This window comes from Lepidochelys olivacea (assembly GCF_965140295.1).
Source record: "Lepidochelys olivacea isolate rLepOli2 genome assembly, chromosome: 18".
In the NCBI taxonomy this organism is placed as follows: domain Eukaryota; kingdom Metazoa; phylum Chordata; order Testudines; family Cheloniidae; genus Lepidochelys; species Lepidochelys olivacea.
The window spans coordinates 30,599,482-30,613,820 of record NC_140428.1 but is presented as its reverse complement, the minus strand read 5'-3'; the positions used below and the strand labels follow the sequence as shown (position 1 = coordinate 30,613,820).

General features: G+C 42.7%; 1 protein-coding gene across 2 annotated transcripts in view; it reads left to right on the top strand.

Moving 5' to 3' along the window:
* The window catches only part of ERRFI1 (ERBB receptor feedback inhibitor 1), a 122,379-nt gene that overhangs the window by 17,935 nt on the left and 90,105 nt on the right, over positions 1 to 14,339 (top strand). For both annotated transcript variants that reach the window (XM_084651828.1, XM_084651829.1), the window contains one exon: positions 14,196 to 14,262. The gene's annotated coding sequence lies outside the window, so the exon portion shown is untranslated. The remainder of the gene's footprint in view (positions 1 to 14,195; positions 14,263 to 14,339) is intronic.

Sequence of the window (14,339 nt, the reverse complement as noted above, 5' to 3'; positions counted from 1 at the left end):
GAAGCTGAATGACCTTCAGGAAATGTTTGCTCTAACCTTTACTTATTTTGGGATAATGGAGGTGTCTTATGTTCTAAATACTTGATTCAGATGTTTCTGAATTATGAGGGGCTGGCTGCTCACATATATTATTGAGGAATCTTGTGATCACTCATAGTAGCTAGTATTTCTTTCCCAAAACTAACAGATACATTTTTAAAGTGATTGTACAATAATTACATTTGCTAATTTCATAGCAGTTGTAAACAAATACAGTATGTGATTTTTTTTTTTTTTATTTTATTTTTTTTTTTTGCTGAGACTATCCAGTAATTCTGCTGGGAACACTGATAACTTGCACTGCTATAAGGACCAAAATGCCTGTCATATCAGAATCAATGGCAGTGACTTCAAAGGGACCAGAATATGACAGTAAAAGAAATCATTTACTGCTGTAAACTTCCCACTTCCCACACCATGCAATGCAAAAGGATCATGTTTTTACTGAATCACAGAAAATGTACAATCCTTAGGGGAGAGGTCTCATCTGGATCCCAAAGTTTTGGAGCAGTCTGTCTGGGTTCTTTGTGCTCATCCCTGTTGTATCTCAGTGCCTCCCATTTATGAATTAACTTCTCACACCACCCCTGTGAAATGGTGCTGTTGCCCCATTTTACAGATCAGGAACTGAGATACAGAGGTTGGTGACTTGTTTGAAATCACACAGGAAAACTATGAAAAAGCAGGGAACTGAATTTCAGATCAAGCACTGGAAAAAAAATGCCTTACAGTGACAGACTTAAGAGCTCAATCTGTGTAGTTTATCAAAGTGTGATTACAGTATATAAGTATCTTCATACGGAGGAAATGTTGGATACTAATGGGCCTTTTTAATTGAGCAGAGAGAGACATAACATGAACCAATGGCTAGACATTCAAGCCAGACTAATTCATATTAGATATAAAGCACACATCTTTAACTGAGCGTGATTACCTCTTTCCTTGGTAGTTTGTTCCAATAGTTAGTTTGTCTTCAGATTCAGGTTGGATGTCGTTCTGGAAGATGCTTTAGCCAAACAAATTACTTGAGCTCAATGCAGGGGGCTACTTGGTGAAATTCTATGGCCTGTGATATACAGAACGTCAGACTAGATGATCTAATGGTCCCTTCTGGCCTTAAAATCTGTGAATCTTCTATATCCCAGTCCAGTGCCTTAATCACAAGAGCTTCCTTTCTGGGGTTAAGTTTCATCTGGATCTCTGGGGAATTCTAGCCGTAAGGTCTAAGTCTGTCTGGATCTCTAATTTATAGCTTTAAGGTGGGGCCTTTCAGATGGAACCCTGGGGGGTTGGACATAAAGAACCTACATAATGTGATGACAGGGTTTTTAGACAGGTGTTTCATTAGAAAGCAGCCATTATTACATAATAAAACAGCATCTGAACCACCATTTTTATACAATTCTGAAATATATATATATATATATATATATATATATATATACTAATGATCCCTTTTCTAAGTTTCTTTAGGGCTAAATTTGACCTGGGATATGTGTTGCTTAATTATAATTCTCTAAACAGTGTTTAAAGCAAATATTTCTAAACTCTACAGGGTGGGAGTAGGTGCTGCTATCAATGACATTTTGCAACATTATTCAATTAAAGGACAAATTTATTTTTAGTAAATATAGCCTGTGGTACCTAGCATAGCTTCTAGCTGAGATATTCTATTATTTCTTTGTTCAGTGCTCTAGGCAGGGGATGGATGATACCACATAATTTAATCACTGTAAATCTATGCAAGTGTGAGCAACTTAATAAATTGCTGCAGCAATAACTGGTTGATAAGCAGCATATTAAGTGGTATTGGTGACACTTCCATTACTGAGCTGGTGTCCTAGCAAATGCTACTCGACATGATCTTTCAGACAGGCATAAAACCAAGGATCTGGCCACTTATTAAAAATTCCATGGCATTTTCAGCAAGATTAGGAGTCTTAGCGGGCCCTGGTGTGGTGGCCAAGTTCCCATTTGCGTAATTACATTCTGACTTCCTAAAGCCCCCCAACAATTTCTATCAGAAATAGCATTCTTTACACTCTGTCCTAAACTTGTTTGTTTGTTAGTTTATGTTAAATGGCTACCCAATTCTACCCCAGAGGAAGCAATTTTTCAGCAATGGGTGAAGTTTTTCATGAGTGTGAGGTTTAATATAAAAAATATAGTTTACAAAGCAGTTTGGGACCCTTTCAAATCATCATCTTAGCATATGCAGAACATACCTCAGGTTGCACGTGACCAAATTTGGCACACTCGTATCATTAGCTTCGCTGGCTTGGGCCAGATACTGATGGGGAGTGTAACATGAATGCTGATCTATGCCTCCCCTTTATCCCCCTCCAAATGAAAAGTATTGTTAATTTAGGTGTGACAGGACAGGTCACAAGTAGGGGACTGATGTTGGCATCTCAAGAAGCCCAAGTAACATACATATGGGCGTTTCAGAGCCCAGTCAAAAAAGCAAGCAATCTTCCCACACACTGTTGCCAACTCTTGAGATTCTGTTGAGTCTCTCAATATTTGTCACCTTTCTTGAAGCCCCAGCTCCAGGAATTGTGTGACTGCATAACTGTCAGGTTTCATTTTAAAAAGTTTCTAACCTTCCTGGTTGTGGAGAAAAATTTGAGAATGTCACCCCGGTGCACAGTTCCATAATCAGCTGGTAAATAAAAAGAACCCACAATGTGTTATTTTTAAATAAGTCATGATTTTTTAAGCCATTCCCTGGAATTTTGAGGGTCTGACTCATGATTTTTTTGGACACACTTTGGTTTGACAAATATCGACACTGAGATGTCCTGCAAGACTCCCTCAGCCTGATTTCTAAACCAAGTAAGCTAAAATAGGCTGAGTTGGTGCAGATAATGAGACCAATTTCTTAGTGCCTTCATCTCCTTCCTGCCTGTCTCACCATAAAGAATACTATAATACTTCATCTAAGTTGGTCCCCCTCAGAAATCTTGCCTGAGCATCATGCACATTTGATACACATGCATAGCCACCTGACTTCTACAGTCATGACATTGTTAAGTAAGAAATGTGCCCTCTCCAGCTCTTTGGGCATTTTAACTACATCAAAGGTGCAAAGCAGTGATGGGTTCCGATGAGCAGTGTGATTAAAGCTAATGTATATTTTACAGGTTAAGGAAATAGTGTCTGTACATCTGGGTATATTGCTTAAATTATCCCAAAGTACAAAGTTTGGTTTAAAAAATCATACAATAAATATAGTACATAATCAGCAATAATCCAAATTTAGATTGATTGATTAAATTTAACGATATAGTTTAGATATTGCCATCCAAATATTTGAGTACACCCCTCATGAAAAATTATACAGAGACACCATACATTTTTAACCCAGAAAGCCCCTCCTTTGTTCCCTCACTGACTTGGCCTCTTAAAAATAATCACAGCTGCATAGGTGCTGGAACTAGGGGAGCTGGGGGTGCTGTCACAGCCCCTGGCTTAAAGTGGTTTCCATTATATACAGAGTTTATGGTTTTGTTCAATGGCTTTCACCACCCCCACTATAAAAATTGTTCCAGCACTGCTGCACAGCTGTTGATGCAGCCCTGTGCATGGCAGACAAAGGGGCCAAGAATGCTGGTTTACATTTATTGTTTCCACGGTTACTGACTGGGGAAGCTTGCCTTGACCCATCAGCACGACTTAAAGGCTCTCCAGAAGCACTGTTATCTTGCATTTCCTCCATCTAAAGTACTGAGGGGGCCTCAAGGTTTGATGGGTCATCTAGGTAGTACTTGTCATTCTCCACTGACATGGGGGTTGATCTTCCTCCTTCCTTCCCTCTCCAAACGTGTGTGGATCCACTAGCACCTTATAGCTCCCCATTTCCCTACACTTTATGGTGAGCAACTTTATATAGGTGAAATGCTACTGACTGAAAAAACTGTGACACTATAGTCCCTTCTAAATGCCAACAGCCTCAGAAGTCGACCCCTAACAGAAAACTCTATTAGAAACATGGGGGATTGTATTTAAAAACTGGCTTTCGAAATCCAGACAATAGGGTAAGAAACTCCTATTATCCTTTCTCAGTGGTCAGTTGACTGAACTCCTGACCCCAGATGCCAGCTGGAGTCTACCTGAGAGTGGTTGATTACATCTTTGTGCCAAACTATGTGCACCCATGGAGCTATACACGCATGTTACATAATAACAAGTAATAAACAAAAAGGAGCTGGCTAGCCAAATCCATCTAGCTGTGCTGATGAGATTTTTTTTTTTTTTTTTTACTTCCATCACCTGATAACTTAATTGCTCAATTAGCTACACCTCAGTGCCCTGGCTATGGTGTAGGAATGTTCCCTTGCAGGTCATTGTGAATCAGAAAACACAGGAGGTGGGTAAACAATGCAAAAGTAAATGATGACATGTCCTTCCAACAGTACAGAACCACAAGCATTTTATACCATTCAGATTTGTTTTCTAATTCTGCATTGATTTGATCCTTTGGGTTGGCATTACAGGGATGGAACAGGCATCATCCAAACACAGACCATGAAACTGCTGGTCAGATCCTAATATCAAAGAGGGGTTGTGTCAGAAGGTATATTCCCATTCTTTCCTTAGCAGACTAGACCCAGGATCAGATAATATATTACCTTTGTATTTTGGAAGCCCTGTAATATATCTGATTCTTTAGGGATCAGTAGGATTGTCTCTTTGTTGCTAGGGATTCTGGTGCTATCACTGAGTCACTGGATGTTATCTTGTGCTCATGGTTCTGCCAAGAGGTGTGTCATGTCTAGTAAATAACCTGAAACAGGATGAATTAATCATCTAGAAGGCTTCCCCCTCCCCCCCAGAATATGAATTATTGCAGATTTGGGGGTACAGTTTTCATGTGTAGAGGTATTACTAGAGATTGCAGCCCTAAGGATTTTATTAGGAATGTGTCTGGATCATGTCTGGTCACAGTTTGCCATACTTTTCTCAGTCTGTATTATTTATTTATATTATTACTTTGTTATAATATTGATATGGCACTGCTGTGTACAGCTAGAAAAACAGAAACTTCTACTGAGTATTCAGAAAAAGTGAAGACGTGGATTTTACGTGAACAATTCCATGTGTTAAAGGGTCTAGCTTCATACAAAAGTATGACACAGAACAGGAGCGATGGAAGCTCCCTAAATGTGGGGGGGCACAAGCGCCTGAACTGTGGGCCCACCCCTGAGGCCCCGTCCTCACTCCGCCCCTTCTCCCTGGGCCCCTGCCTTCCCTCTTCCCCCAAGGACTCACTCCCGTATCAACTCTTCCCCCTAGACCCTCCCCCCCACTTGCTCCTCTCTGCCCCCTGCCTGCCTGTTGTTCACCCTTACCTCTGGTAAAAAGTGGGGGGCCATGGCCCCTTAGCGCCCCCCCCCATTCTGGCACCCTACACACAGAGGTCTATACCAGTGGTTTTTAAACTTTTTTTTTCTGGTGACCCAGTTGAAGAAAATTGTTGATGCCTGTGACCCAATGGAGCTGGGTATGAGGGGGTTGGAGTATGGGAGGGGGCTCAGGGCTGGGGCAGAGGATTGGGGAGCAGGGTTGGGGTGTGGGCTTACCTTGGGCGGTTCCCGGTCAGCGGGGGTGCAGAGGCAGACTTCCTGCCTGTCCTGACACCACGGACAGAGCTGCGCCCCAGAAGTGGCCAGCAGCAGGTCCGGCTTCTAGGCAGAGGGACGTAAGCAGCTCTGCGCAGCTCACAGGCACCTCCCCACCAGCTCCCACTGTCCGGTTCCTGACCAATGGGAGTGCAGAACTGGTGCTCAGGCTGGGGCAGCACATGGAGCCCCGTGCCCCCCACTCCCCCTCAAGCCTAGGAACCGGACCTGCTGCTGGCTGCTTCCGGGGCTCAGCGTGGTGTCTGAACAGGTAGGGACTAGGCTGCCTTAGCCAGGCAGCACCGCCGACGGGACTTTTAACGGCCCGGTCAGCGGTGCTGACCATAGCTGCCGTGACCCAGTCTCTTCCATTCTACAACCCAGTTATGGGTCATGACCCACGGTTTGAAAACCACTGGTCTATACCATGCTCATCACCATAGTATCTGAGCACCTACCACTGCCCATCCTACAACTTCCCATTGATCTTCCCTCAGTATTGAAATTTTTGACTCACCTACACCGTAGCTTTCCCCTTCCAACAAGCAGACGCTGATCCTGCCCCCATCCTGAAGGTAACTTAGGAAATCTAAGTGAAGAATGTTATTTTTAGTTTTTTGCATATGGACCACCCTGGTCTCAGGCTGCAATATCACAGTCCATATATAATTATAGGAATGGGAAGTAATTACACAGATTTAGAGTTTAGAAAAACCCTGCATTCATCCACCCATCATGATAGTCTGGCCTTGGTATTCATTTGTGAACAATATGATCAAATAAGTCTTCATACTCTATGGTCAGGCACTATTCTCTTTGAAGTATGTATTTAATATCTGCCCTGCTGCAAAACAGCACCCTAATCTATGGGTTAATATATTGTTTGGGTCTAATTTAAACTGTTGTTTTATTGGGGCAGGGTCCAAGTCAATAGATACTAAATAATAAATGTTATTTTCCTAAAGGATCTGTTCACAAAACCAGCATGAGTAAAGATAAGGAAAAATACATTAATATATGAATATTTGGAGTCTGAAGTCCTTGGGAATCAATTCAGAGAAAAGAGCAGGCATCATTATCACATTCCCATGCCTGCAGTTTCCCTACCCTCTCCCTAATATGTGCACACATACACACAAATAGTCATTCTTCCATCTGGTACCCTAGTCAGACTGGCAGTAGCCAAACCCATAATGCTCCCACACCAAGTGTCTTGCAGTGACCATGTTGAGGAGGAGAATTGAGGTTCTCCTGTACATTTTAATGACACAAAGTGTTCATCTGTAATCAAGCCACTCACCACCCACAAACACCTTTTTTTTTTTTTTTAATAAAGAAAATGGATTTATGTCCTGTTCCCCCCACCGCCCCGTTGGGCTTTATGTCCAGTTGACTGAGTTGAGGAAAACTGTGTGTTCCAGAACATGTAAAATAAATTCAAGAGACCATGATTCATGAGAGAGATTAAAACTGTCTGTTCTGGCCAAACACTAACAAGGCAGGCTGTTTACTGCACAGCTGTGCTCTGCTTGGCCTTGAGTGAATTAAATGTTGTGTGTGCAACACGCTGCCTAATGAGCCAGGGATACTCTGCTTACATATCAAATACAGTAACTGGGGAACAGACTGTGACAATCGCCCATAATTATCTGCTGGGTTCTTGGTCAGAAAGGAGCAGAGCTGTATTAAAGCAACTCCATCCACTTGTTAGGGCCTCATTAGCTTTCCCTAAAACAGTAGGTTTGACACAGGTCAGTGGTTTCCAAGATCATCAATATCCAACAAGGATTTGAAAATAGGCCAGTGCTTGCTTTCAGAACCCCTGGTTTCCTGCTCCTCCCACATGGTGGTACTGAGAATCTCAACCATTCATGGCTTCAATGTCTCCCCATTGGCTGTAACCAATTGGGAAGGACATGGGTCTAATAGGTGCTGGCTGTAGTGTAACTGACCAAAACTCAAGCACTGAAAGTTGTATGTGTCCCCATGAGTAGGGCCCTACCAATTTCATGGACCGTGAAATAAACCCTGCCCAATGAAATCTGAGCTCCCCAAAATCAGCCAGACTGGGGAGGGACAGGACTTGTCCTTCCCGTGCATGGCTGTTATGGGGAGAGAGATCAGACCCACCTCCACAGGCAGCGCAGAAGTGAGGGTAGTACAGATCTTGTGGGTCAGGGAGCACCCAGGCTTGGGGCTGCCACCTCTCGCAGCTCCTGCCCGGGCTCAGGGAGCCCAAGCTCTAGGGCTACTGCTCCCTCTCCCTCATGGGCCATGGCTCCTGCCTGGGCTGCTGCTCCCCTCTTTCTCCCTGACCCCCCAGCTCCGGCCTGGGCTCAGGGACCTGGGCTGGGGGCTGCCACCACCTGCAGCTCCTTCCCAGCTTGGGGCTGCCCCCCTTCTCCACCCCATGGCTCCTGCCCAGGCTCTGGATGCCCGAACTTCAGGGCTGCTGCTCCCTCTCCCTGCCCCCCCTCCACCCCCTCAGTGGCTCCTGCCATGGTTGAGGGCATCTGGACTCCAGACAGGACTCGGGGCTTCCATCCCCTGTGGCTCCTGTTCAGGCTCAGGGACCTGGGATGGGGGCTGCCACCCCCTGCAGCTCTTGTCCAGGACCTGGGGACCAGGCTCAGGGCTGCCGCACCCCTCCCCACCCCCCCACTCTATGGCTCAAGACAGGGATTCAGGTGCCTGGGCTCAGGGCTGCTGTCCCTGACAGCTCCTGCCTGAGCTCTGGCGCTCCTGCCAGGGCTGGGGCACTAATTTTTCAAAATGTCCAGGGCCCCTTGCATGGGCTCATAAATTAATCCACCACTGGCCCTGACTAGCAGCTAGGAGCCCCCTAGCTGGGGCGCTCCCAGTAGCACTGGGGAGATGGGACCTACCTCCACCTCCAGGAGCCTCCTCCAGCTGCAGGAAACTCCGCAGCTGCTGCCTTCAGAACTGGGCTCTGAAGGCAGCACAGAAGTGAGTATGGCAATCCTGCAAACCCCCTACAACAGCTTTGGGACACCCCCCCCCCAATGATCCCCTTTTGGATCAGGACCCTCATGGTTACAACACTGTGAAATTTCAGATGTTCACATCTGAAATAGTGAAATTGACCAATTTTAAGACCCTGTGGTCATGAAATTGACCAAAGTGAACTGTGAATTTAGTAGGGCCCTACCCATGAGATATTGGTTGGGTCCCATGGAAGCAGAAAGTTCAGTTTGGGTCTCAGAGATTTATTTTTTTTAATCCACAAAGTAAATGGAAAATTCCTCACACCAAGACACTCAGTTTAGATCAACCCAGTTTTTCTTTGTCCGTTGCACAGCCATGGTATATAGGCTTAAAAATTATATAGGCTGTAATCAGTCACCCACCATGAGACCCACTGCTGGCACTCTAGCTGTCTTCCTGCTTTGCTGCAGGTTAAATGTTACCAACAGTGCTTGGACAAAAGGTCATTATAGTTTAGGGTGATCACATGTCCTGATAAAATCAGGACTGTCCCGATTTTTAGTTCTTTGTCCCGCGTCCTGACCGAGGCACAGTCAGGATGCCATTTGTCCTGATATTGCGGCTTTCGCTGCTCCGGCCGCTGCGCTTCCCCCTCCCCCCCGTTTTATCTGGTCATCCTATTATAGTTGCCCACTGAACTATTGAGAGTGGTCTGTTAGCATCACAATACCTTCCCTCACAGCTTTCTGAAACCTATTGCATTTATGACAGGTTTCAAAGTAGCAGCTGTGTTAGTCTGTATCCGCAAAAAGAAAAGGAGTACTTGTGGCACCTTAGAGACTAACAAATTTATTTGAGCATAAGCTTTCGTGAGCTACAGCTCACTTCATCAGATGCATTCAGTGGAAAATACAGTGGGGAGATTTATATACACAGAGAACATGAAACAATGGGTGTTACCATACACGTTGTAACAAGAGTGATCAGGTAAGGTGAGCTATTACCAGCAGTTGACAAGAACGTCTGAGGAACAGGTGTGTGTGTGTGTGGCGGGGGGGAATAAACATGGGGAAATAGTTTTACTTTGTGTTATGACCCATCCACTCTCAGTCTCTATTCAAGCCTAAGTTAATTGTATCCAGTTTGCAAATTAATTCCAATTCAGCAGTCTCTCCTTGGAGTCTGTTTTTGAAGATTTTTTGTTGAAGAATTGTCTGTAATCGAGTGACCTGAGAGATTGAAGTGTTCTCCGACCGGTTTTTGAATGTAATAATTCTTGATGTCTGATTTGTGTCCATTTATTCCTTTACGTAGAGACTGTCCAATTTGGCCAGTGTACATGGCAGAGGGGCATTGCTGGCACATATCACATTGGTAGGTGTGCAGGTGAACGAGCCTCTGACAGTGTGGCTGATGTGATTAGGCCATATGATGGTGTCCCCTGAATAGATATGTGGACACAGTTGGCAACGGACTTTGTTGCAAGGATAGGTTCCTGGGTTAGTGATTCTGTTGTGTGGTTGCTGGTGAGTATTTGCTTCAGGTTGGGTGGCTGTCTGTAAGCAAGGACTGGCCTGTCTCCCAAGATCTGTGAGAGTGATGGGTCGTCCTTCAGGATAGGTTGTAGATCCTTGATGATGCGTTGGAGAGGTTTTAGTTGGGGGCTATTGCATTTATGTTCACATACTCTGTCAATTACCAGTTATATGTCTGAATGTCTCACTGAAACAAGGAGTTTTCACTCATCACCTCCCAAAGTCAGGCTGCATATCCATGAAATTAACTATCCCTAATTTCCAATACACCATAAACTAACTGTCACGTATATATTTGTGAAACTTTATGGTGACTGTCAAAATGGAAGGGAATGCAGAAGCAGTCAATGGGTTAGAGCCTGTGTCATCCCCAATGTGTCAGGAATCCTGATCAATACAATTCTGCATGTGACATGGCACATTCATCCTGACAGAAACTGAGTAATGAAAAAAGAAAAGGAGTACTTGTGGCACCTTAGAGACTAACCAATTTATTAGAGCATAAGCTTTCGTGAGCTACAGCTCACTTCCTCAGATGCATATCGTGGAAATGAAATGCATATCGTGGAAATGAGTAATGAAAATTATTCATCTTTTTAATTAAACATAAGCTACATGTCCACCATGGGCTTGTCTCTGGACACTTTGACAGATGTACAATGGTGCTGCGCTCATGAACAGAACAATTTTAAACTAACTTGGAAGTTTTTCTGGTTGTTTTGTGTAGGTTCAGAAATTTGTGGTAGTTTGTAGCCTTCCTTCTAAAATAAAATATTTAGAATATTTACTAATTTATATTATTACAAACATCAGTGTGCATTGAACTTGCTAATTTTGCTACCTCTGGCCTTCTCCATGTGGTCAGACGTCATTGCTAATGGGCTCTGATCACAGGCTGAGTGAAGAAAATGTTGGTTTTCTTTTGTTTGTTTTGTTTTTTTTCCCCCTTAACAGTTTAAAGTATGAGAACTCCATCCCACTGTAATAATTCAGCTCCCTACAGGATGAAGCCTCTCACGGAGCAAACAAGAACACCGGTTGAGTCTGACTCAACCAACTGGGCATTGCACAGGAAGTCTGATCATCTCTCAATTGTGCTACTATCTATGCATAAACTGGCCTTCTTACTAGTCTCTGTCACTCCGTTTCCTTATAAAGCTTCAAAACATTATTTCCTGTCCTTCTAATTATATGTTAATGTGACTAGTTACATGGTATAGGCACTTATTTTTAGCCAGATGCAAGCAGAGCCCAAATATTTCAGCATCTTCAGAAAAGCAGTAACCCTCTAAGAGGTATTTTATGCTTGGACACTTGCCGTTGTCTGTTACTTTATACAGAGAGACAAATTTCAGGTGTGAAGTAATAAATATATATACAGGTTATAAATAAATTTGGAGTTTCCAAAATGCAAGACAGACACGAGGAAGTGCTCAAGTAGCACAAGTGCTCACTTGAAGGGGAAAAAAAAATCTAAACGTATAAAAATACAATTGATAAGTGCATGTTGAAGGCCAGATCACCAGAAAGGAATGGAAACCTGATCTTCAGGAAAAGTCCATGCCACAGGCTTTACTGAATCCACTTCCTGTCTGTGTGACTATTTCCACTGATTCATGCTCTCGCTGCCTTGCTTGCTCTGAATGTCAGCAAAGAGGATGCGGGGGTGGGAAAGGCTGAAGTTAACATCCACTGCTACATGCTACTAATTCAAATACTCAGCTCCATTTCACTCCTTGATGTCGCTGTATCTTAAAAGGGCAATGGCTCATTCCAGTAGAATTAGTCAGTATAATGTGAAACAAGACCCTGGTCTCCAACAGTTGAGCTGAATTTACAAAAGCTGACACTTCTCATTTGCACCCAAAGACCCTACCAGAATTTTCTAGATGGCATCTGAAGATTAATCTTTCAAGCTGTCCTTGTCATGGATAAGTATATGTGAATGAGGAAACACGTACATTCCAGAGTCTTTTGGAGGATGCGTGAGGATATAGTACTATAAATTTACTAAAAAAATGATTAAATTGGCTACATTCAACAGGAATAAATCACCAGTCGTGCAGCCCAATAGCTGTAGTTTGTATAATTTATAGGACAGGATCATTGTCCTCTGGAGGGTGCTCCTTTGCCAGCCAACCAGACAGATGGAGTTCAGTCTGAAGGAAAAAACAAAAGGAATTTTCTGTACAGACCAAGAGTCCCTATCATCAGCATAGTGAAAGATGTTTTTTGAGAGATTTAAAAGTGGAGAGGGTATCAATAAATATCCAGTGGCACTTTTAACAAAAATAGGAATGCTAATCCTATTGTCTTGGCCAAATTTTTATTGGGATGAATACATTCTGCCTTCCTGCATTACCCTGAAGTTTCAGCTTAATGCAGGATTCTTCTTTACACCTATTTTAAACTGTCATATGGTGTCATTGTGCAATACTGGAGAGCTGCCATGTTTTTTCCCAAAGGTAGCTGTATTTCAGTTGTAGAGTAAGCTAATCCTGTATGTAAAGTATAGTATTCTGGGATCCCCTGAGATGAAAGGTGCTCCCAGAATTATAGAATCTAGAGGGGAAAGGCCTATTATATTATAGCTACATATAGGTATTTTATTTTTACTATTGAGGTTAAAATGCTAGAGGGAGATGGTCCTTTACATTTCCCAAGTGTGGAACAGATTCCACATCTTAAAGTAGTAACACATGGTTTTTCTGAGTGAGTAAGTGGTTGGAGTAAAGGCTGAGAGAATTCAACCTTTTCTTCACATGAGTAAAACCTGGAGAATTTAGCCCTGTATTAGTATATGATTATAAAACGTATGACTCAAATCTACAAAGTTTCAGGATTACAATAGATTTTTCTGGAAATAGTAAAACTATAAAATCAGTGCATGGCACTGGAGAGTGTCTACATTGTGTTAGATTTCAAGGTAATCAGCGATTTGGGGGGGGGGGGTTGGATGGATATAAATCTTCGCAAGACATTATATATCCAAAATTAAATATATAATCTGAACAAGGATTTAAAAAAAGATTTCTATACACTGATTCTAAATTCACTAAGATTTTTACTGCAAAATTAGGACCTCAAAATAATATGTAGGACAATGTAGTGACATGACAATTGAATCCAAACAACAAAATGGACATTTTCACAATGCTGCATGACGTTTCACCCCATCATTCCCACTGATGGGAGTTACTCCACTACAATCTTGTATAACACTCCTCAGTTTTGTCAAATTGCGTATTGCAGGAATTTTGCTGTGATACAGCGGTGCCAAACCTTAAATCAATCCACTTTGCCACACCAATGCAACACATCAGAAATTATTCCACAGCCCCTAGACCACAGTGGTGGAGAAAGACTAGTGAAATCTATGCTTGAAATCACCTTTTCCAGTTTGTAATGTACAAACTTTTGTACATTTATTATGTCTGTTTTATTGATTATATATTGAAAAACTGGTTAAATCTCTCAGCATGAATAGTTCTAGAGTGGAGCCATAAACAAAGTCAAAGTACTCTTAGAAAATAAGTTTTTAATCTTAAACTGTGGAATTGGTTAATAATCACACAATGACCACTGGATAATTTATTCAAGATTAGCATGCAACTGAATTTCTCTGTAAAAATTATCAGTAGCTCAAGAATAGGGGAGCTGGAGGGTTCACAGGAATTTGGGGGCATCTGTGTATAGTGGGTATATAGAAGCAGCAGACAATTCAGATCTGGTCCATCTCTTATCACAAGAGTTTTTTAATCTGTAAAGGTGGTGTTAGGTCAAGGAATAAAATATGGAAAGGCTACAGCCCCCCCCCCCAACAAAAATATAGGTCCACAGTCCTTTACTGCGAGCTCCAGTATATATCACCTGGTTGGTAGCCAAGATAATCCTCCTTATGTAACCTTCCTCCCCCTCTCTCTGCTGGAATGAGGCAAGTAGAATCAGGTGTATATAAACCAAACAAATTGTGTTTATTTTGGGGAAACTGAGGTACATAAATGGGAAGAGGAAAAATGCATAAAACAATAACAGAAACTTATTCCCTCTATAGGTACAGTAACTCAAACATCTGTGTCCTGAAGCCAAGACCCAAACTAGACCCCCATGGAGTACAAAAGGTAAGTAAACATACAATATCACCCTTCTGATGGTCGCTCAGGACCTCGATCCTTTGGCTTGTTCAGAGCCTCAGGAG